Raw genomic sequence first — 25,568 nt, forward strand, 5'->3', positions numbered from 1 at the left:
AAGCAAATAAAACTTTACATGTAGGGAGTAGAAATAAAGTTTTGTGGACATGGGGATTGCATACAAAGTTAACATTATGATTAGTGATTTTTCTCTAATTTACCGTTCTGATTTCATGTAAGGCTTAAGTTAAATTCATAAAAAAAAAATCCATTTAACCATGGAAAAAATCATCACAAGTCTATAATAAAATTAGTAAATAATCAAAAATCAATAACAAAATTAGAAAAAACAATCATCACAAAATTAATAATAAAATTGTTAAGTTCACGAATTTTAGTTGCTAAATGTATCCGTTGCAATGTTGCCACAAATTTTGCGACGACAACAAATAATCCTATGTTTATGGTTGTCGTGTGCGAAGGTAGGCTTGGTGCCAAGGGTATTGTTGCTGTGTCCGAAGGAAGGGCGATGTGAAGGGTCTCTCTCCGGTGGTTGCAGATTCAGCGACTCGGGGTGCGAAGGAAGGTTGGGTGCCAAGGGTATATCTCTTTCTCTCTCTTCGGTGGTTGTAGATCCGGTGGCTCGGGTGCGAAGGAAGGTTGGGTGGGAAGGGTATTTCTCTTTCTCTCTCTGGTGTTGTAGATCCACCCCATGATTCCCTAAGTATCACTGAATAGTGCCTGCAATAACCAGTCAATCATGGTTAATATATAGTCCGGTCCTTTCATCTCATATATCCCGGTCGAATCTACAATCATTGATATATCAAGGATTGTTTATTGATTCGACAACCTAGTGATATATCTTATAGTGATATCACATGCGTAATTAGGAAACTCCTTTCCTAAAGTACATCTTACAGCTCTGATCGGAGACTTCATTCACTATAAAATAATATATTACATAAGATATCCACACCTATAGATGTGTGGTGAATCCCCGACTATAATACACTGACTCCTATATGTTTCGTTACTACACCCAATCTCACCACTTGATGACCCTATTAGAGTCGGTAAATGAGTCAAAGTGCAGCCCCAACATATAGAGTCTCAGTGTTGTCCCGGGTCATAAGGACTACTAGTATACAACCATAACCAAAGACTTATCCACTCGATAAATAATAACCACTTGGAAAGTCTGTGTGAGGAATGTTCGATGAACTCATCATATGATCACCCATATGTATGTTTGAACATCTCTATGTCCTTACCAATGAAACATGATACATTACACCACATATGCTAATCTCTAACACAAGTAGTCTTTTATCCTTATTTATTAAGCGACCTAATTGAATAGGAATAAATTTAGAATATACAGTGAATATTGATGTATTTCATGATGACCATCATATGTATCATCATATCTCACTATAGTATATTCAAAGACTTTATCTATGCATATAACATGGGTATAAAGATAAAGTAATACCAAACTAAATTGAATTATATTAAAATAAAAGTTATTTATTTACAAGAATCAATAAAGCTCTAGCCAACCGTTAATTTTATAGTCATAAAATCGAACACCAAAGTTATTTATGAATACTTAGTTCATTTACAACCTTAAATGAACCAAGCAACCCCTAAATAGTAAATCATTTGAGTTAAATAAACTTACAAATGATTAGTAAAGAAATTGAACTGAATTTTATAAACAAACTGTGTTAAAATGAATGTTTAATAAATTTATCAACCAAATGTCTAGGATTATTGATGAAAGTTGAATAATTTAAATAAATTAAATAAACTAAATAATTTAAATTAATAGAAAAATAGATAAATCAAATAAATAATTTCATTAATGATATCATTTTATTACTATAACTAAATAATTTTTAAAAAAATATATTTAATGTTTTATCAGATTTAAAATCTCAAGTAGATAATCGAAATTAATTCTATATTTTCTTAGTTTAGCAATGTTTTGATTTTATATACATAATATATAGTTTCCATAAAAGTCTTAAAATAAATGATTTTTTTTTAAATCACTTTTCTGTTAGTTGCAAAGAATCTGTTACACAAATTTATTTACCGTCCCATTAAATAATAAAGATATTCACTACGGTTTGCGTATCGCCACAATTACCATTCCCCCCAGATCTGCACGAGGGTGGAATGGTACTTAATCTTCTCCGTCCCTTTAAAATTTAACGGGCAAGATCCACTTCTGCAATATTACAAATTAGACTTCCGGTCACGAAACGCTAAACCCTAAGCTCTCGTTCCTCCTCCACTCCTCATTCCACTGATCAAAAACATCTTCTTCCTCCTTTTCTGATTTGGAGTAATCCACAGCAGTGGTCGCCTCTTGCGAGTTCGTCCATCTTCTTCCTTCCCTGCCGTCTGCCCATCGAAGCAGACCTAGGGTTTGGAGTAGGGGACCTTGCCGCACCAACTTATTGAAACGTCGGTCAACATCTTGTTTCTAACTCTCCTTCCTTTTCTGTAGCTTCAAATTATTTGGATTCCTCAATCTCTTCGTTGTTGCAATTTTGTGTGTTGAGGGAAATGATGTGTCGAAGGAGATGTTTGTCCGAGATCTGATCTGATCTGAAATAATTATACTTTCTTTTTTTATATATTTTTGGTAGTGTTTGATGTGTAGTATTGCCTGATTTAGGGTTTGGAAGTTGTTCGGGGATTGTTTGACATATACAAGTCGAGATCTGACTTGTAGGCGCGAATACCAAGAATTTTGAGGTAATTTTGGCCTAGATTTGTTTTTGAGGAAGGCTTTTATCCACTTGTTTCTATGAATCATGGTATTATATGCCCATACATTTATACTCGGGCTGAAATTTGGTTGTGTTTCATCCTTGGTTTTTATAACCAGTGTTTCAAGTCAATAAATATTATAATTGATGAGATTCTATATTTGATATGATTGTTTGGTTGCTTGTGGTTCTACATCTGTCAAACTTAATTGGTCAGTGTTGGTATATAGATACATGAGTTGTTAGTTTGTCTTTCCAGGAATTGTTGTTGGTTGCAAGGTAGGTTCTTATCGTTATGTTTCAAATCACGGTATTTTTGTGTATCGGAATCTATTGCCAACTTGCACAATAATGTTAGATTTCTTGGTGCTGCTTCATCTACTGGTTATTATAATCATTTAGATGATTTTGAAAAGTGTTTATGTTATCATCATTATCAAACCTTGTTTGCCCAACAATTCAACACTTCATACAAGGTTATAAGTATCACTAGAATTTTAGAAAATATTTACATCCTCCATAAATTAAAAGTGCTTAATAGGTTAAAATTTGATTTTCATTTTATCAGAGAGAAGTGCAATATAATGAGACCATACGTCTTTTGTTAGTTCTAATAGTTAGTCATAACATTTGCTACCAAAATTGTTAAGAGGACTTAGAGTTTTTATAATATATTCAAATCAATTTGAGGCCAAGTCCTAATTTTACTCACTTGTAAATATGTGTATAATTTTGACAATTATATAACAAAATTAGGTGCCAAGAAAACTTAGTATACTTTTTTTTTTTCATTTTATCTAACCACCTTTTCTGCTGCTAATATTTCATAAAAAAAACATTTGTTTATTTGTCATCACCATGCCTCTTAGCTGCTCTTTATGATTAGGTTATTAAAAAAATGAATTCATTTATCCATTAATTTTGTAGATGTCCTAATCAGGAACATGTTTTTCTCGTTTAAGTTTGAAGAATCTAAGATTAGTTATGTAAAATATTCAAGGGATCATGATGTTTTAAATTTGATTGTATATACTACATAGGTATAGGAGACTTTTATAGATAGAGGATTCTTTTTTCATTTAACCTATATATATTAGTATAGGAGACTCAGACAAAAATATATTGGGCATATTATTATTTATGGCACATTATTGATTATCTCGTGCTATCACGTCCATCAATGTTTGTCCAATTTCTCTGTTCTGTCGCTTAGTCATCGTATTGCGCATCTGACAAAAGGCACAAGTATGAATATGAAAATAATGACGTATAGCAGAGATGCAAATCAAGTTATTGATATTGTCACGGACAAGAAATTTAATAATATCTATCTATCACTACCCTGAGGCCGGTAAACGAGATTAATATTAACAAAATAAATGATTTTCGATAAATAGTCACACCAACAAATGAATGGAGTGCGATTTAACGGTAATTTGTTGGTTTTTATTTTTAAATACCGACGAACGACCATTGTGTTTCGATTTGAGCTTCTTGGTATCTTTTCATGCTGTCTCGTCTGATATCTCTCTGGACAAGCAGCGACATTACATTTTGCTTTTCGCTAACAAAGGTTTTATTCATTCCTTACTATTTTTTTTGAATAATTTGTATCTATATTATTTGGTTTTGAACACAATGTATTTAAATATCTTCCTGTCCTACACATATATTTCTTGTCCTCCAGGTTTTTGTTCATTTGTTTTATTTTCATTTTATGACTTCATTGATTTTTTTCACATATCTGACGGTAAACTAACGTACTGACTTCAACAAGATCTATTCTCATAAACTTTTGCTATTAGTCTTTTTGTATAATCTTTAGATTTTTGCTATTAGTGTTTTTGTACTTTGAACATTGTTACCAAACATTAAATATTTAGCTTTGCTATTTAAACGTAGCCTTCACTTTAGTTGATTTTTTACATGGATCTTAACTGAACAAAATATTCTAGGTTAACATAGTCGGCCAATTTATAAACATTTTTCCTTACTATTTACTTTGAATTAGGACTTTTGAACTTAACTCAGTCTCTGAACTTGTTCTAACTGAACTTTGTACCTCTTGACTGGCGATTTGCAGGGGCGCGGTGGATACGACTGAAACCATTCAACACTGACACCCCCTCTTGTTCTCTTTTACGGTTCCTACTCTCTATCTTGACTATATTTTGCGTATCATTAGTTTTCATTAATTAAAGTTTTTTAATTACTGGAATTCTAGAATGGTATGTTGTTAAGAATGTCTATAAATGTACTCCTTGTTACGCTTGTGTTTTCAAATTTCCTATTTAAGTCTTTTAAATGAATATTATTACTGTCGTGAACTTATTGCACAGTTCAGCCTTACAAATTTAGATTTTGATTGTTATACTTAACTGTGACTTAGAACTTGAACTTTTGATTTCAATCTTTAGTACGAGGGTTCTGTCTCACTGTGAGCTGGACTTATTTTTGAAGTGTACTTAATTTTGAACTAGAGTTGGTTTTAAACAAGGGAACATAGTTTTGAATTGGACATATTTTTGAAATGGATTTAGTTTCTCAGCTTAATTTAATCTGTCAATCTATACTCTGAACTGATCTTAATACATTGATCTTAATCTCTGAAGCCAGTTGAACTTATACTCTGAATTTAATGTATTTTCTCTTTTGAAGTGACTTCAGTCTCTCGAGTTAGTCTCTAAACTCAATAATGTTTTGGAACTTTGCAGATTTAGTATGTAAACTTTACATAGGGTCTGAACAGATCTTGCTATATAAACTGATCTTAGTTTCTGTTGCATTCAATATCTGAATCTGATTTACATATAAACTTGATTTATCTGCGAACTGAACATAGTTTTGAACTGGTTTTAGAGTTAAATTGTACTTAGTTTCTCTCTTAATATATTCTCTCAATTTATTCATGTCTTAGTGTCTTAATTGAACTAAATCTCAGTCTGTTGAACTAATTGATATATGGTCTTAAATGCTAAACGTAGCTTTTGAAATCTTTTTAGGAGGCTTAATTTCTTGGTTATGTGAACTTGGAATGTCGAATGGAACTCTGAACTTGGTTATAATGAAGAACAAATAACATAATTTCTTAACGCAGTCTTAAAACAAAGGACTCAATATTTGAATTTAGTGTCTCAACTTAGTTTAGGAGTCTTAATTTCTTAACTTAGAGCTTGTTCTACGAACTTGGAACATATATCCTGGAATTGAATTTGGTTAAGGATCTGAATCTAGAACATATAATTCAGTCTCGTAACTCTATTTTAGAATTTATGATTATAATCCAGAGATTAGGAGGGTTCAGGGGAAAGCTTAGAATCTAATTTCTGAACCTAAATTTTGTATAATATTTATGACATAATCTATGGACCTAGAACTCTGAACATAAAACTTGAAATATGTGAACTTTTTTTATTGTGTGAATTAACTTTACGGGATGTTTAAATCAACAACTTAAACTCCAATCCTAAACTCAGCTTAATTTTAAGATTTAGTAATTAAACTTGGAATTTTGAACATAAAATATTGATGAATTATGATATAATCTATAGACTTCAAATTCTTAACATTATACATAAAATTTAATATGTAAACTAAGTACTTAATATTTTAATTTTGTACTTAATCAACTTAAGGATATGAAGGTTCAACCGTAACTTGTCTCTGAACACAGTTCTTGGAAAGAAGGTTCTAATTTCTGAACTTAGCATCTCATAATTATTTGGGAGGCTAAATCTCTAAATTCTAAATGTAGAATATATAACTTAGCAACATGTTCTGCATGAATAGTATTAAGACGAGCAAAAGTCAAAAAAAATTATATGCATGTGATTCTGTGGGTTGCTCAACATGAGAAAAGGAGGGTCCAGCCAATTCAATATGTGGCTCATCCCTAAATTCCGGTGGCTCCTCTTTACTTAGGTAAACTGCGGGGGTATGTGATAGCTCATAAGGGGCAAACTGGGCTCTCTAGCTTGAGGGATAGGTAGGATTCACTTTAACCTCCAATTATCAGGGTTGGTTATGGTAGTTTATTCAATATTGGGTAGTTTAAAGGGTGCTTGATATTTAAACACAAAACCAAATAAGTCCCCATCATGGACAAGGATCCTAGTAGCTAGACACGTTCCAATGTCAAAGACTCAAATGACCCTTTAGTCCTTTACCATTTCCAAACCACCCAAGTCATATCCAAGGTTATTAGCTATATGAGTAATATACCCACCAATCATTATTGTCCCCAAAGGGGCTTTTCCAACTTTGACTATGTGCCTAACAAAGTGTGAACCATAATCAATATTTCCTCCATGTAGCATACACCATAGGCACAATAGTTCGCTAAGTCTAATTGCCCCTTCACTATACCCCCTCTAAAAATGCTATTGGCTATCACTCTATAAATGTTGTACCGGAGGACAAGATTTTGAAGATGAGTCACTTTCGCTTTTGAGGGGTCATATTCAATCTTCTCAATCAATTCCTCCCAAAAGGTCATGGCACAAAAATTCCTAGGTGCTCTCCTCTCCCTTCGATTTGGAAATCCGAAATTGCTATTAAATTGTTTTAACGCCCATCTATAATCATCATTAAACAATCTTAATGTGATCTTCCCTTCGTCACAATTCTTCTCGGTTAGGATTTCAGTGTCCAATGAACTCAAAAACTCAAGGGTAGTCCTAGTGTAAGTGGGACAATGAATACTCATCAACTCGTCCCAACCTATTTTATTGATCAATCACGATATGCCATCCTTAATCCCTAGGACATCTATAGCTTGCTCATCTATGTACCTAGTGGACACAATTCTACGTTTAACAAGAATAATGGGCTTTTTGAACTTCATTATGAAAAACAATACCGTAAGGATCGTCATCCTCGTCGTGTGCTTTTTTCCATTATCTTCTCCTTTCCTTTTCGCTTCTTTTTCCATTATCTTCTCCTTTCCTTTTCGCTTTGGAAGTAGAAGCCTCTCCTTGCCTTCGTTTCATCCTCTTCAAGAATCTCAAAAGGAAGTAGGGATTTAGGGCAAAAGGAAGGTGTGATCTCGTGAGAGGAGAGTGGAGATGAGCTTTTAGGGCAAAGGAGGGGCTTGAGAATGATGCTTAGAGGAAGCAGATGAACAGTAAAGAGGGATTCTTGGGCCAGGGAAGTGGTATGGTGGGTAATCAGGTGTTGTTTTTTCAAAGTACAAATCAGGAAGGAGGGCGAAGCATGTCACACCAAATCAAATTTTGTCCACCATGATCCGTGTTGGAGAACATGGGTACCTATGTTAGTTCAATAGAACCGGTCACAGGCCGTGCGAATTAGGGCCTGTTTGAGTTCAAAATTGTTTGCTTCAATTGTTGTTCGGGCAATGATAGATCTGAATCCTTTTACACTTGGCGATGCATAATTACCAAGTGGGTTATTGTTGTTCAGCATGGGGAGGTTTGGGAGATTCTGATTTTAATTAGGATCTATTGCTCGTTCTCTTAATCTTATTTAATGTTCTATCAATCCTGGATCAAATGACAATAAATCTTCTAACCTTGCTGTGCTTCACATACACTAAATTGTTTCCTGAAAAAGAAAAAGAAACAAAATTAAAAGAGTATAAGCAAATGCAATAATCATCTTCTCGATGACGCTTAATTTGCATCTGCTTTGGTAACATGAGATTTTATTGTTGGACAATCTACCGTAGATATTGGAGAATTTTAGCTAAATTACACAAAATCAATTTCAGCTTATCCATTGAGCAATGTTGCAGAAAGTGTTAGGCGCCAGTCGGGCGCCTAGGCGCTCTAGTACTTTTAATTATATATATATATATGTATATATATATATATATATATATATATATATATTTAATTTCAGAATAGAACCTTGTAATTGATTTCCTCAAATGCTTCTTTTGGCATCGCATTTTTACATATACAACAGGTTGTTGCCCCTGTATCTAGAATTGCCTGAATTTTGGTGTTGCTTACTCCTGGTATTTGTAGAATAACCTCCATATTATATAATCGGTTGATTAATGATCTTTTGGAGGCCGAAAAAACCAACTCCTGACTAGGTTCAGGGTCATTTCTGTCAGTTGACCCGAAAGAACCAATTCCCCGTTCTGTTTCTTCAAGTTCATTTACCTCTAATACCAGAGGTGTCATGATCTTCTCAAAGATCAATTGAGCTATAGAACTTCCATGTGCAAGAGATAAGGTAAAAGTAGAAAAGTTATAAATAAGTATGCATACCTCTCCCCGGAAATCTGAATCAATGACGCCTGCATTGATTACATAATTTAGACGAAAAGCCGCACCCGATCGTGGTGCAATACGAGCGTAATACCCTTCAGAGAATTCCAAGCTAATGCCTGTTTTGGCTAGACATTGCTGATGTGGAAGTATATGAATCTCCTCGTCCAAAAATATATCATATCCTGCTGCTCCTTTGGTACGCCGAACAGGTAGTTTAGCAGTACTAGTTATCCTCCTTACTTTCAGAAATTGTAAGTCTTCTTGCCGAATGACTGGTGTTCTGTCAACAATATTTCGTAAGTAAGTTGTATAATCCAAAAGTTCTTGGATTACCTTTTCTTCTTTATGATAAGGAGGTATAACTTCAGTCTTCTTGAGCTTCAATGTCTTGTTGAGATAGAAAGGTCCACATGCTGAGCATACTGTCATTTTACAAATTAAACAATGTATTCTCATTGTATCAGTAGTTACCAGTTTGCATAGTGTACAGCAGAGATACTTGCTATCAGTGATCACTTGATTTTCTTCCCACCGGTGCTGACAGTTTTTCATTTTTTCTCCTACGAATACTTGGCTTCGCCATCCGCAGTTTTCTGTGCCCAACATATATATAGTGTCCTGTATCCACGGTGTATCATCCAGGACCAGATTAATATAACTTGGACCAGTTTCTCCTTCAGAGAATGAACATATTGCATCTGAATCTGCCTCATTAAGATCAACAGAAATAACATCATAGTCAGAGGGTAAGTCTTGCTGATCTAAATTGATGCCCTAGCAATATTGCCTGTTTGTTTTTTGCAGTCACGGGCAAAGTGTCCTGGTTCTCCGCAAATAAAACACTTACACTTCTTTTGTTGATCAGCTTTCTTTTTCTTAAAAACCCGCACATGAGAATCATGGGGCTTACCTTTATAGGTTTTAGCTTTCCTTAGCCCAAACTTCTTTTGTTTGTTGTAGTATCCTAGTATGGGAATTTTACTGCAAAAAGCTAGATCCTTCACACTCTTCTGGATTGTTGTCTTTTTACAGATTTCTGCCAAGTATTGATAAGTAAAATGTATTCGTGGAATTACACCAACCTGATTTGCTGGATACTTGGCTTTGAATGCTGCCTCAACTTCATTACCTATAATAGGTGGCATTTTTCTAAATAATTTGTCAGACAGTTCAGTACTAATAAACATACGTCCTGATTTCGCAGCCAATATTTTATAATCATTCAAATAATTAAATATATCCTTCATGCTGTGGCATGTTAAGCGTTCTATATCAATATAGGCCTGGTCCTGTTCTACTGTTGAACCCTGATATGGGTCCTCTAATAGAAACGACCTTCTGATTGCAGAGAGTATATTCTGCGTTTCACCGGCCATCTGAATCAGAGCTTCATACTCTACGGCGTATGCCATACGCCATTGTATCCATATCTTTTTCTCATTTTCCCCTAAAAGATTTTCAATAAATTGGACTTTCTGGTTATTATCTAACCATATTTTCTGATTCACTAAGTTATTCGTTATTGATTCCCAACGAGAAATTACCTCAGAATATTGACCAATATCTTCTGGCAAAACTAGTATACCATCATTAGTTTGTGCAGATGGAAGAGTCCATGGCTGGTGATTGAATCCCCATGGTTTAAACTTGCCATTAATTACTGGTGCCTCTACTTGGTCAATTCTATTGCTAATCTGTGCTGATGGGTAATTTACCTGCCCCATCAAAGGTTCTTGTGGTGGATTATATCTGGATATAGCGCTACTGCTTGCCAATGCATTTTCATTAGTAGCCTGTTCCACCATACTTCTTAATATAGGATACTCCATTGATTCTATCTACTCTAATATAGAATCAGAGCCCATATGAGCTACTTCATCATTGGGACTTGCATAAGGTAACCAATCATTAAGTTCATTACCTTCCTGTGAAGTTGTATCATCCTGAATAGAAAGATCCTGAATTTCATTCACTATATTCTGTACTTCTGCCCACTGTTCTTCTGTTTGTTCTACTTGTTCCACAATGTTTTGCCAGTGGACGTCAGCTTCTTCGTCACTGTCATCCCACTGAGTAGTTGGATGTTCTTCCTGTAAAACAGAGGTAGGAGAAGTAATTGGATAGTCATTTTCCAAATTTTTTAACCCGAGAAAATAAGCTTCTCGATCCTCTTCATCTTTTTCTGGATATTCTTCCTCTGGTGGTACTGGTAGATCTTCTAGGTCAAAATATGGATCATCCTCCCAAAGCGTATCTTCCCAGATACTAGGAAAAACAGCTTCATCACCCTTCTTCTCTTCATTATTATTTTCATCATTATCATCATCATCATCCCAGCAGGGCCTGGTAGGAGGAATAAAAGGAGCAGGAGGAGGTGCAGTATAATTAACATAGAAATTATACCTTCCACTGGGTTCTCCCAAAGTATCCCATCTGGGATTTGTATCTGGCTGTCCTAATTCTTCCCATCTGTTTCCATTATCGATGAATACCCCGGCGAATTCTTCTTCTCCTTCATTATCAATTCTTTCAATGTCAAAATTACTCATTCTCCTTGCTTCCGATTTTTTAGCTGATTGATATCCCTGGAATGCTAATGCAATTGAACCATCCATCAAAGTTGAGGTTCTTACCTCCTGTGGATTTCTGATCTGCGAGTTAGCAGGTGGTTGTAAGATCCATCTCATCCCTTGTAACTCAGTAATTGTTCTGGGGGATGCTGCCACGGCATGTATTCCTGTGCTAGCTAAATAGTCAACCATATTCTGCACATTATATCTAAAGCCAGCATAGCTTGTATTAGTTAGTCTACCAATAAACCCTCTGGTAATTAATAAATTTGATTCTGTAGAATTTCATTCTTCATAACCATGTGTTTGAATAGCTAATTCAATATGATTGTAGAAGTCCTCTATGCTGGTTAGCATATTTGGGGCTATATAGACTAATTGCGTACCTCCTGAAAGATCAATTTCCATAGTACCGATGATAGACCTATCATCTCTCCATCTTGTATCCCGAAGGACTACAAGAGCATTTACTCCAGCATTCCTGCGGTGTAAGGCATGTATTCGAATCATAACTAATCCAAGGTGGATTAATTGCATACCTTCCTGTCGCAATCTTGTATAACTTTCCTGGTTGATTAGGGGAAGATTCTGTTGCCCACCAGTGACTAATACTCTGGTTTCTGAATAGTGCTGATATACCCTGTGTCTTGGTTCAGACCAGTTTGTTGAATACAAGGTTTCAGCTGGTACCAATGAGGCTCGTTGTCTCTGAGATAACTCCAGTTCTGCTTCTGGGTTTAACTGGCTTTCAAGAGTCCTTGTTCCCCTTGAGTTACTTAGCCTCCATTGTGCTTCATATTGGAGTCTTGCCATTCTTCTGTAACTCCGTATTTGATCTTCCTGTGTTGATGTTACAGGTTCAGTTGTTTCAGTAATAGATCGTTCAGAAATTACCGGTCTATTCCTTGCTGCCATTCAACTTTTCTTTCTCCTTTTTGTATATCTTCAAAGGATCCTGATATACGTAAAAAGGCTCCTTCTTTGTTGCCTTTGTCTTTCCCAAGGTTAGCCCTTCCAGCTGTTTGATAAGGCTTGTAACCTGTTCAGTATTATTGGAAATAGGCTTCTGCAAAAGCTGGTCAAGCTTTAAGTTAATTTTGATAAGCAAGTCTATTATGGTATTGTTTTGCCTGTTGATATCTTTATTTGTTGCGTCTTTCACTACAACAAAACCGGCTGCAGGTGAACTTATCTCCTCTGTGTTGTTTAAAGCATCATCATAGTCTTTAGTTTTTGATGAGGAGGGAAAGTTCATGAGACTTGCCTTTTGATTTCTTGTACTACTTCCTTAATCTGAGTTACTTCTGTGAGTAATTCCTTCACGTCTTTTCTTGTTAAAGGTTTTTGTAGCAGGACTTCTTTCTGAAGTTGAAGAACTGCTTCCTGAATCTTCTTCTGCTCCTGAGAAACTTTTATAATTTCCAACTGATTTTGCTTTATTATTTCGATCAGAGATCTATATTCAGATATCGATACTTTGGAGTGTAATAAAAGCCTGTCGTAGATTACTCCAATATTATTAGAAATACCCTTTAAAGATTCTTTGGTTTCAAGATCAAGATATTCTAGCTTCGTAGTTCTTGAGTTTTGGTACCAATTTTTAACAGATTGCTCAAATCTTTCAGACATATTTTACTAAATAAATTTCAAGAAATTCCTTACCCCTCAAGCTTACCATAAAATTCTTTTTCAGACCCATTATCGGGCTCCCTGCCCTTTTATGATCCTACTGAGACCTTCTATGGCTCCATATGGGGTTTGGACGTAACTTGGATTTATCTAGAAAATAATATGAAATATATGAGCTAGAGTGTTATTAATTAGTCCATACCTCGTGAAGCTACTCCACCAGAATATCCTGAGAAATTTAGCCAAGAAACTCCATAAAACAGGCTCTGATACCAAATGGAAACATGGTTTAAACAAGAGGAAAACCTGAGTCTAGACCTCGAAGGTACTTGAACCTAGGAAATTTTTATCGATGGAATTACAAGACACTGGACTTACACACACTGAAAGCACTAACAACACTGATTGCTTAGTAGGACTTCGAGTTATGCTCGCTTGTTCTTCTAAGCGGACGAGGGGTGCTATTTATAGAAATGAATCCAAGGGATAAGATCGAAGCTGGGTATTCATTTTCCCTTCGAATCTTATCACTTAATCATCTTTTCTATCTTCTTGCCCCATTATTGGCCTTTGTCGGCCATTACAAACCTTTTTACAAGACAGACTCCATTATTGACATCGATAGACATGACAGACTTTATTATAAAGATTCCATCCTTTTAAAAGGAACGGCTCCCCGAGGCTCAATTCCCTTTATCAATCAGTAAAGCTTTTGAAAATAGGATTTTGATTGTCCTTCCCAGAATATCTTTAGTGTTGTCATCGGTATCTTGTGTTTCTTCTATTGAGTCACAGACTTGACTCAATAACTGAAGTTGGTGCTTTGGCAAAGTTACTTTATCTGCAACGTGATGAACTATTCTTGATAAGGCATCCGCCAATTCATTATTGGTCCCTTCAATATGTTCTTTCCATCTTGAATTTATATTTGGCATTGATCATACAACTAAAAGGTTAAGTGGGTATAACATTCATTACTTTTTCCATCTTGAATATTTTATCTTTCTTGACTAATGATAAATAAAAGAGGTTGATTGAAAGTGTGCTTCAAAGTGATGAAAACAAGCGTAGTTTTATCAAAATGTGGATGCATTAAAGTGATTCATAACATCAAAGATGCACCTCACGTGACTCCTAGAATATTCTTATTAATTATAGAATATAATATTCTTATTAATCAATAATATTAAAAAAATATTTTGAAAAGATAAAATCCTCTTGCAAGAGAAGTTTATTTGACATACAAGGCCACATTGGTATTTTACTATTTGATTTTAATTCATAATTAATATCATTAAATAAATTAAGATTTATATAAATTTGACTTATCCAATTATTTTAAATATTAAGTATTATAATATAATACATTGTCCCTTTTATACTGAACATCTAATTAAATGTTAAAATCAAATAGCAATTTGGTTTCAATATATTGAAATAAATAATTTGCATTATTTGTAAATTATTGATAATAAATATTGGAAAAAATCAGTAAATATTAGAAATAATAATTAATTCAGCATGAAGAAAAGATGAATTGGATTAATCTTTCATGTTTATTGTGTAGGTGAATTAAACTGCGAAGGATGACGGAGAGCAAAGGATCTAGGCTCGCTGAGCACGTTCCCTTGCCGTACCCTCCGTATGTGAGTTTTTATCCCTGATTATTGCTGTGAATCATGCCCTTCTCTATCAGCACTCTGAATTCATGTGTACGTGTTCGGAAAGAAAAGATAAGTTGGGCAAAAGGGCTTCCCTCTCTGTTTTTTCTTTTAGTACTTGTTGTCATTTCCAGTAAATAGAGATATATTCAAAGTAAATAGAGATACATTCAAATTCATATGTTTGATTGTACGCCATTATTATTTATTCAATCTCGGAAAGAAATCTTTTATTAATCATTCCACTACGTCACACTTTTCTCGCTTTAACCCGTCGTTATACTTTATCTTCATAGTCATTCTTGGAATGGAAGATGAGAGTGGTAAGGAGTGTAGACATCAGTGAGGTTGTGCGAGACGGGTGCGAATTGAAAATCAGAGAGTGATCAAGCAGTGTGCATAGATGATAGAGCAAATGACTCAGTTCACTTTCCTTGCTTTCCATACCATTTCCATGGTTATTCATTAGCAAGATTCCAAGAGTGAATTCCATGTACGAGAGATAGGAAGATGCGAGTGATAACAATACAGCTCATAAGTTCTTCATTCTCAGAGTGAATCCAAATTTTTGGATCTTGATTCTGTCCAGAATCCTTTTGACGTTTCTCCTAATTCAATTTATTTATATTTGCATCTGGCATTCATATTATCAATTAAGAGGATTTAGGTTCACTTGAAAAATAAAAATAAAGTATTTAAGCTTTATTCAGAAAATACCAAATTGGTAATATATATATATATGATTATTATTTGTATTATAAAAGATTTTTATTCTTACTATATTACTATTAGTAAGATGAGCTATTATAAGAGTGATTTTAAACGTCCAACCAATGGCCAATAGAATAACATGATAAATACATCAAACAATTGAGTTAGGAAAAGACATAAAACGGATTGGAAAAAAAAAGTGTTGCCGAGATTATTTGCCTTAAATGCACAAATAAAATTCGGACAGATCTTTTCTTGGAGTTGAAATATGAACCTAAAAGAATTGCAAGGCTCCATTCAGGAACCAGAAAATTGCTGGTGGCAGCATATGATCGTGCCCACGGGCACATGCTTTGTTCTTCTTTGGAAAACTCTCATCAGCTGACAGGAAGGGGCACAACAGTGCCCATGTTTGGTTTTGAAAGTCCATTCGTTTCGTTGCTCATCTCGCACCTCAAATGACGTGCGGCCATATCAAGGGACACAACTAGACTGTGCACCATGCTGGAATGTAGGTTCTTAAGGCTTTTTGACTCCAGTTAAGCTCTAAATTCAAGTCCTGTTAATGAAAAAAATACAAAGAGCAGTTTTTTCAAATTAAAAAATAAAAATAATACAAAAGTAATGAAAGTTTGTAAAATATACTCTGGTAATCAAATAAATGTATACAAAATAATACCTAAAATATATGCATGAACCACATATCAATATTCTATCAAATGTCAAGCGTGACAAACATGATTAATTATACCTGCAAAACAATCTTTTTTTCACTTTATAATTGCAAATCATAACTGTAACCATTAAGCATAGAAACAAATTAAGAAATTTAAGATGGATCTAGAAACAGGAAGGTTTGTGTTATTGAAGGTTAAGCATTTTCTTTTCATAAAAAAGTGGAGTTTACAACTCATTGCTAATGAGAATTGTGGCCATGAGTTTCATTTATGAAGAGACAAAAGTATAGTTTAATCAATTTTAGTTCTGAATATTGTTAATTAATATTTAGTCTTTGGTTTCAAATATATTTATCACATGTCACTTGTGTATATATAGTCAACAAATTTTAATTTTTGATTAATAAAATTAATTTTTGTTACATCGATACATGTTCTAGAATTGTTAATTTATTTTATATTGACATGTTCTTTTAAATTGAGATTACATGTTATGATAAGTCACATGTGCTAGAGGCTTTCGCTCGCAAGTGACAATAATGACTAAACTCGTGCAATATATTGAAACGTAGAAACAACGCTTACGTTGCAGGGATAAACAAGTAGAAAAATTGAACAGATATGAAAATTTAAGGAGAGATTATGAAATAAAATTAGAGGAGTTGGAGAAAGAAAATCTATTACGGTTGGAGGAAATGGTGCAAAAGTAGAACATGGTTAAAAGTTTAGTGAAAATGTCTTTGTTGCAATAATGCAATGAATAATGAGAACAGATTTTATTTTGTTATTTGATGGATACATGGTGGCAAAAGGCGAATACGCTCACCCCTAGCGGCCCCGTCAATCCGTCCCAGGGCCAACACGTATGAGGTAAATCACGAATGACTACTAGCCTTTGGAATAATGACTAGCACATAAGGGAGACATTTACCTCGGACCTCATGATGACAACATCTCATACGTTAACCACTAGATTGCCCCGAGGGGACATTATTTGATGAATACAGTTGTATCAACATATAGTCACATGTTTATATGCTACATATACCCTAGTACACAAATGAATACACTTGTTGTACGGATGCTTGTGTTAAGTACTTAACCACATTGTTTGAAATTTTATCTCATGCAGGTCAACACTATCGAAAATACGACTAATTTGTCCTTGGCTGCTAGAGCTATCATATTCATAACCAACTTATTATGTTGACTTTCATCCACTTCATCACTCGATATGCATTAAGCTGACATGAAACTATTTGTTGTTTTTTATTCTTTTTTTCGTAAATTTTAATTTCTATGATTTTTATTAATTGTTAAGCTTATTTTTTTAAGTAATCAAGTTAAGTGGAAGAATATTATAAAATTAAAATTTGTGTAAATTCATCTTAACTTGCATTAAGTATAAAATGAGTTATTTTTAATTTAACTTTTCTAATTGATATTGACATGTTCTTTTAAATTGAAATTACAAATTACAAGTCATATGTGGGAGGTTGTCAGTAGCTGGGAAGATTGACAAGATGTTAAATATGTACAATATATTGATCAGAAGAAAGAGTATTTGCACTGCATTGATAAAATAGAAGAAAAATTGAATAAATATGAAAGTTTAAAGGAAGAACATAAAACAAAATTAGAGGAGTTGGAAAAAAATTATATGTTGTTGTTGGAGGAAATGAAGGAGATGAAACAGTTTATGTTGAAGAGAGCGGTGATATGGGAGAACAAGTATAAAGATACATCATAATAAAATAAATCTGATAATGATAATTTGCTAGAAAATGCTATTACTAGTGGTGATATGGAATAACAAGCTGAAGAAATGAAAATAGTAAGAAAGAGAGAGAAGTAGAGTGAGGAGGCAAGAAAGAGTAAGAGGAAGAAGAACAATTGAGTGACCTACTACTTTTCTTTACTGGGCGTGATGCCATAATCGATTTTGATTCTTTAGGTAAACCAAAAATATAAAACTATTTTGTCTACTGCAAAGAGTTGACCTATGCTTGTTTTGGTTAAAAAGACACAAATGAGACATTTGTGTCTCTTTAACCAAAACCAGCATAGTTTCAAGCATAGGCCAACTCTTAGCCGTAACTGTTTTTGGTTTACCTAAGGAATCGATTATGACATCACACCCAATAAAGAAAATTAGTAAGCCGCTCAATTGTTCTTCTTCCTCTTACTTTTTCTTGGACCATCTCCTTTATCATTTCTATCACTTCTTTCTTTAGGAACATTAGCTTCATTAGCTTCAGCTTGCTATTTTACATCACCACTAGTAACAGCATTTTTCAGCAAATTATCATTATCATATTTACTTTATTATGATGTATCTTTATACTTGTTCTCCCATAGCCGCTCTCTTCAACATAAACTGTTTCATCTCCTTCATTTCCTCCAACAACAACATATGATTTTTTTCCAACTCCTCTAATTTTGTTTTATGTTCTTTCTTTAAACTTTCATATTTATTCAATTTTTCTTCTATTTTATCAATGCAGTGCAAATACTCTTTTTTCTGATCAATATATTGCACATATTTAACATCTTATCCATCTTCCCAGCTACTGACAATCTCCCACACATGACTTGTAATTTGTAATCTTAATTTAAAAGAAAATGCCAATATCAATTAGAAAAGTTAAATTAAAAATAACTCATTTTATACTTAATCATGTTAAGATGAAATTATACAAATTTTAATTCTATAATCTGCTACTTAACTTGATTACTTAAATAAATAAACTTTGCAGTTAATAAAGATCACAGAAATTAAAATTTATGAAGAAAGCAATAAAAAATAACAAATAGTTTTAGGTTATCTTGATGCATGTCAAGTGATGTGGATGAGAGTCAACATAATAAGTTGGTTATCAAAAGAAGCTGTCGAGCAACCTTCAATGTACGATAATTTAATTACGAGCTTCAACGACTCTTCTGTTGCTTCGACTCCACTCTGCTAGTATGCTATTGCTTCGAGGACATCCGACCGCTATCGGCAGGCTGACACCAACACACGAGCCCATTCAGACTCTACAACTTCAAGTGTTGGTAACTTTTTAGTATTACTGGAATTCTTTCATACTTGCAAAAGGGAAGTGTAGGCTGTTACACTTTCCCGTTTTCCATACTTGTATTCGATTTCCTCTTCTGGTGGTTCGGGAAGAGGTTTATAGTGGATTGCCCATCGATACATTCCGAATGATTGTGGTCTTAGAGTAGGAGTTGCTGAAAGCTCCAAACCAAGTAACCAATCGCGTACTTGCACTTTCGTTCTTTTCGTATTTTAATTCTTCCGCTGCACTTTGATTTCAAAACGTTAAAAGTTAGATTTTTTAAATACACATAAATTTTAATTTTTCATGTGCTGTATTCAGAGATGCAAATTTGCAAATTTTAATTTAAATTTTGAAGTAGAGCTGTGTGTTAAGAGTCTTTTTTGGGCTTGTAATCATTTGACTTGCTTGAGTTGTTGGATGAATTTTTGTTCCTCCGAGGTTGATATAATTGAATTGTCATGCATTCCCTGCATTTGTATTGATTATTTCAGTTGTCCAATACAAATGTCAGAAATTTGTTCCAAGTCCATTATTTTACCTTTTAAAGGATTTTCATTTTGATAATATATTGTTTTGAGTAGCTGATATGCTTAGCTTCTGTTGCACCAGGACCTGATTTTGGCTCTCCCCGAAGTCACTCGTAGAAAACTAGTTTCTGTTTTGCATCAAAATGGGAAAACTTGTTCTCTCATTGTTGATATTTCTATACTTAGGAAGTATTTTGATGAATTTTGCAATACAAGTCCAGTAGCTTCAGATTCTGAGGCCCTTTCTAAAGCTATAAAACAGGTTGAAAATATTAATTCTTGCATCTCACTTTGTTTTAGCTACATTGTTGAATCAAAAGTATATCTCGTTTTGATTTTTCATTTCAGGTCAAGAATGATAAAGTAAGCTTTATCTGGACCCACTTTACGAGCTTATTCTCTTATTTTCATAAAGCAAGTTCAGGATGTTGAAAAGTTACAGTATCGAGTTGCAGAGGTTATATCATCCCTGACATGTAAAAAAAAGTCAGCCAGGGCAGCCATAAGTTATGGTTTAGTAAGCTCAAAATTGACTGACATTTTATCTGGGAATAATGATAAAGTACAAAAGCTACAGTTAGTTATTTCTACTGGCCATGGAGATACAACTATTGTCCAAAGGTAAAATCTACTGTCTTCTTAGATTAAAATCTCTGTTTTTCTTTTGTTACGTTGTTAGTAGTGTACTCATATTTTTTGTTGACTTCTATTCTTTGATAGAGTAAAACAACAAACTCAATTAGCTCCAGTTTTAGATCCATATCAATCTGGTTGATTATAGTGGTTATAGTTATAATTTTTATTAGATGTTGTGCTAATTGAGAGTGTGTATAGAATAAACTCGAAGCTTGGATAATGGTGAAACTTAAAAACTAAAGTTGAATATGATATATATATATATATATATATATGAAATGTAGTTTTAACATTAGTAAAAGGATTGAATAGTTGAGACAGAGTAATTGACTCGAACTCAATTAACTATATATATATATTTCTACTATTCAATTTAGTCAATTATAGTTAAAATAGTTGTTTTTGTACTTCAGAAACTGAGATAATCTTCCTTTGTAGATGCAATTCATAAGTAATTTTATGCTAAATGATGAGTGCAAATAAAATAAGAAACTTGAACTAAGGAGTGAAGTATAAAGTTAAAGATTTCAAGTTAAGTAGAATTAAAACTAAATATATGAAATGTAATTTCAATAAGTGATTTAGTAATTAAGATGGATAGACAAATGACCTTATGGCCTATCGAAACTATAATTTCAAAACTTTAATTGAGGAGAGAAAGTATAGGAGTTAAAGATTTTATGTAGAGTTGAGATCAATGGACAACTAATCTTCTGGTCATTGATGTAGCACGAAAAATTGCACCGTAAAAGAAAACCCGAACAACTCATTTCACCAAAGAGGACAATATTATTAACGAAAGGAGGAATCTAATACGTGAGATTTGATCCCTTCTATCATGTGAATTGACAATGAGATTTCTTCTTTATAAAAATATGACTTATTTCACCTAAAATAAATTGTAATAATTTTTTTTTTCTTCCAAAAAGTCTCAACGGCCGCAAAATTCTTTTTCTAAAAATATAACAAACTATAAAAATTGAAATATCTTAATAATCTAAAATAGGATTTAAACTTTTAAGTGTGGTGGAGATGAAAGAAGATGAACCTTAATAAGAATCAAAATCAGAAAGCTTCATGGGCTTCTTACTTATTGAAGACACACCCAAGATAAAACGAAGAAGAAATCATGATCAACAGACTTAGTGTTATCATTACTACGTATGCTTGGAAATGATGACAGAAGAAAGAAGTTGATAACTCACCTGAAGTTGATAACTCATGTAGAGGATTATTAAGAGGGTTTTTAAGGAGGCATAAATAAAGGATTATTAGAGAGCTCTTGAGAAGGCTTAAGCAAAAGATATTAAAGGTTCTTAAGGAGGCTTTAGCAAAGGACTATTAGTGGGTTCTTAAGAAGACTCGAATTAAAAGATTGTTAGTGTTCTTTAGGAGGCTCGAGTAAAGGATCATTAAGGGTCTTTTGGGAAGTCAAGAAAAGGATCGTCAGGGTGTTTTTTAGGCAATTTGATTGAAGGATCATTAGTCTTTGGATAAGGTCATTAAATACATCAAGAATTCTAGCAATTGTATGATTAAGGTCGTGTTGAATGCTTTCTGAATAGGGTAATTTATCAAGGGGCTCTTTTGGAGTTAGGTATTAGAGTTTGCTTAGGGGTTCTTGTGTTCTAGGTATGGGATCACTTGTCGTGATAAAAAGTTGAGTGTTCCATGATAAAGTCGATTATAAATGTACTCTTGTTTGATTAGGGGTTGAGGTTCAATTAAGGGTCTTTCACTTTTGAAATAGTAAAAATTAACAAGAGATACTTAGATTACAACATCAAAGGTTCATTAAGGAGTCTTGAGAAGACTCCTGTTGCTGGAGGGATGTTAACTCCTTGTTGCTGCAAAGGTGGGCAGCTTGTGAATATGGAGTGGATGTTGAAGGAGAGACTTGGATGAAATGTTGCAAGTGATTCTAAGTGTTGAATTGTGAATTAGAAGTTCAGCTCTAATAATAATTTAATTAGCAGAGAGTTGCTCTAATACCAATTGATGCGACACCAAGTTGAACCCTCAAATCACACAACAAATTAGTATGACATTAATGGAGGAAAGGAGGATAACTACCTCTTGTAAAAAAAATAATCTAACACAGAATGGAAAAGGGGTTTAGAATTGAAAGGAGGATAACCCTCACTTGACAACAAGTGATACTTAAACATTCCAGTGTTGCTCTCTTGATCAGTGCCCAGTGTCCTTGCACTTTATACACTTCCTTTTCTGTGTTAATTATTTCTCATGTTTATCTCCCTAAATGCTATTTGAAACTACATTCTGTGATTAACTTCTATTTCCGTTCCTTTTTGCGGGTTCAGATTAAGGAAATTGCTTAAAGAGGATCATGAGAAAATAATCAGCCAGGAAGAAGTTGTGAAAGCCTTGGGAGAACTCCAAGCACAAGTTGAAGTAGCACTTTATTTTGCTAGCGTCGAACATTGACTTTGCATTGTAGTGGTATGCTTTTCTTTCTCCATACTACTAATACTAATGCTGGCTCTAGTGATGCGGAAGAGTTCTATCTATTGACTAACAGCTTGTTTTCAAGAATATTTTCAAGCAGGATATTTGACAGTCCACAAGATTAGAACCAGTAACAGCTTGCGGCACATCATTGTATGACATGGTATGACATAATCACTGGAGAGATCCATCGTTGTAGCGTTGCCATATTTATACAAAATGATACATACAACTCTGCCTAAGCGGAAGAAAATCATTTTTCTAATTTTATTCAATATTAATTTTGATAGTCAAAACACTTTCATTTTGTATATGAACCCTAACGGTATAACATGCTGTGTACCCTGATTAAACTGAGCCCGTCCTAAGACCGATGAGTATGTTATTAGTTTGTCCCAGGAAATGAAAAGGTTATTACTCCTGCAGAACACTGGCTTAGGGTAATCAACGTGATCCTTGTTGTAAGTTGGTTGATTGGCAGAATGACTTGTCAATCTAGTCAAAAATAATCTTGAAGCTGTAATATCTTTTCTTAAGGTTTAATTTACCCCCATCAATGATGATCAGTCATGAAATTCTTTGGGATATAAAAGATTGTCTTTTTATGACTTGCATAATCAAAGAAGAGCCCATTGTCCAGTCAATTTGTGAATAGGCAAGCCAGAATTTTGCCCATCAGAGTGGATGCAATAGTGGTTGAAGATACTTGGAGGAGGAAGATGCCAGTGGTTGAAGATGCTTGTGGGGAAGAAGAAGATTGTTACTGGAGGGACAGAACCACAGAGGAAACTTGATGTTTGCTATAAATTTGCTACCCAGCATTATCATGGCTGTGTATATATTTTATATTAATATTTAGAATTAAGCTCTTGAATCATTGGCATTGCTGCACTCAACATTCAGATAGACCATCAAAAAGTATCCCCCGCGTAACCAGGCACTTTATCCTTTTGTTCTTTTCAAAATCAATGGTATTAAACAACCCAGAATTTGCAAAAAAAATAGGTCCTAACTTGGCCATAGGTGAAGAGAAGCCGCAGCTGTGTGAGTAAATCTGGGAAGGAACTACCTTAAGTCAACTAGCAAAAGATAAAGAGGCCTTGGTTATAAGTAGTTGCTTTGGACTTTCTTATCCTAATTCATCTTGTTTTATGAGCAATTATATCATATCTAGAAATACCTACTCCTACCGAGATGCAATTGCAGCCACTGATCAAATTGAAGCCCCTGTTGTTGGTTTTGCAAAACCAACTGACTACCAAATTGACACCTCAGCAATCTTAACCATCATCAAGCAAAATAATATGCAAATCCAACTCCTTGTCCAAATAACAGAAGCATTATGAGAGATACAAGAAGAATTAAAGACTACTGAGAAAGGAGGGAAGCCTTCAACACCCCCTTTACTCGAAGATTTAATTGAAAAACTTAAAAATCTATCCCTTGGACCAGCAGCAAGGCCAAAGGAGAAGCAAGGCAAGTTCAGGGTTTTTACTGATCCATATAAAATATTGAAAGAAGAATAAGAAAAATTGAAGAAAGATGACCACCAGAACAAGAACTGAGCAGCAAGTCACTGTAACCCTTTTATTTGAAGACCAAATTCAAGATTACTGAAGGAATCAACGGAGGCTCTACAATACAAGACAGGCAACTAGACGACTGGGAAGATGCCTTATGGGAAGAACAAATCAAGGTAATACACTTGAACAATAAATTGACTCACATGCACAGCTGCAGCAATCCATGCAGGAGAGAGTTGCCATAGTACCAGCAGAGGTACTTTATCATTCCAGACAAGATGACACCCATCATCGAGTGTATGTGCATAGGTCAGAAGAAGCTCTTCTAGTAACCGATGGTCATCAAGTGGATTGAAGTTGTATCCAAGAGGAAAGCTTTAATCAGCTGCAGCAAAGCAACATGCAATATATATACCATGGCATTCTTCAGGTACGCATACAAATACTGTTGGTGCAACCTTAGGTTAAGGTTGACCTGGTTGACCCGACTCGAGTTGACCTGACTCGAGTTGTATTTTGATGTTTGACAAGAACAGAAGAGTTGTATTTTGATGGGAGATTGTTGGTGCAACCCTTGGTCAAAGTTGACCTGGTTGACCCGAGGTGAGTTGACCTGACTCGGAAAAGTCCAAGCAGGGAGCTTGGCACGGGAAAAGTCCAAGCAGGGAGCTTGGCATGGGAAAAGTCCAAGCAGGGAGTTTGGCATGGTGAAAAGTCCAAGCAGGGAGCTTGGCACGGGAAAAGTCCAAGTATGGAGACTTGCCACGGAGAAGTCCAAGTATGGAAGCTTGGCACATGGGAAGTCGGAGAGGGCTCGGTAGCTCGTTCTCCGAACTGTGGTCAGAGAGGGTTCGGTAGCTCGTTCTCTGGACCGGATGTGGAAAGTCCTGGTGAGTGAAGTCAGGCAGACGGAAAAGTCCTGGTGAGTGAAGCCAGGCAGATTGGAAATCCTGGTGAGTGAAGCCAGGTGAAAACCCTAGTGAGTGAAGCTAGGTGAAAGTGAAAGTCCTGGTGAATGAAGCCAGGCAGTTGGTGAAAGTCCTGGTAAGTGAAGCCAGACAGTTGGGAAGTCCTGGTGAGTGAAGCCGGGCAAGGAAAAATCCAGATGGATCAAGAATGATCGGACATCTGGTGTTGAGAAGGTCAAGAAGGTCAAGAGAGTGACCGGATACTTGGCACGAAGAGAAAAGTCCAAATGGGTC

At 34.6% G+C, this 25,568-nt stretch overlaps 2 long non-coding RNA genes across 8 annotated transcripts; both read left to right on the forward strand.

Annotated features, from left to right (window-relative positions):
- Positions 1 to 2,142: 2,142 nt before the first annotated feature.
- LOC122030066 lies at positions 2,143 to 17,982 on the forward strand. The gene is made up of 5 exons (XR_006125301.1): positions 2,143 to 2,357; positions 2,572 to 2,651; positions 4,749 to 4,809; positions 14,671 to 14,749; positions 17,285 to 17,982. It is a non-coding gene; the product is annotated as an uncharacterized LOC122030066 (long non-coding RNA).
- A 39-nt stretch (positions 17,983 to 18,021) lies between these two features.
- LOC122029678 lies at positions 18,022 to 23,693 on the forward strand. 7 transcript variants are annotated; one of them, XR_006125132.1, is made up of 6 exons: positions 18,022 to 19,206; positions 19,824 to 20,003; positions 20,090 to 20,362; positions 22,699 to 22,837; positions 22,917 to 23,006; positions 23,467 to 23,693. It is a non-coding gene; the product is annotated as an uncharacterized LOC122029678 (long non-coding RNA). The 7 variants fall into 7 exon arrangements; XR_006125128.1 differs by having other exon boundaries at positions 22,929 to 23,006; positions 23,467 to 23,691; XR_006125129.1 differs by having other exon boundaries at positions 22,929 to 23,006; positions 23,470 to 23,691.
- Positions 23,694 to 25,568: the final 1,875 nt, after the last annotated feature.

The sequence above is a fragment of the Zingiber officinale genome, chromosome 10B (assembly GCF_018446385.1).
Source record: "Zingiber officinale cultivar Zhangliang chromosome 10B, Zo_v1.1, whole genome shotgun sequence".
Lineage (NCBI taxonomy): Eukaryota > Viridiplantae > Streptophyta > Magnoliopsida > Zingiberales > Zingiberaceae > Zingiber > Zingiber officinale.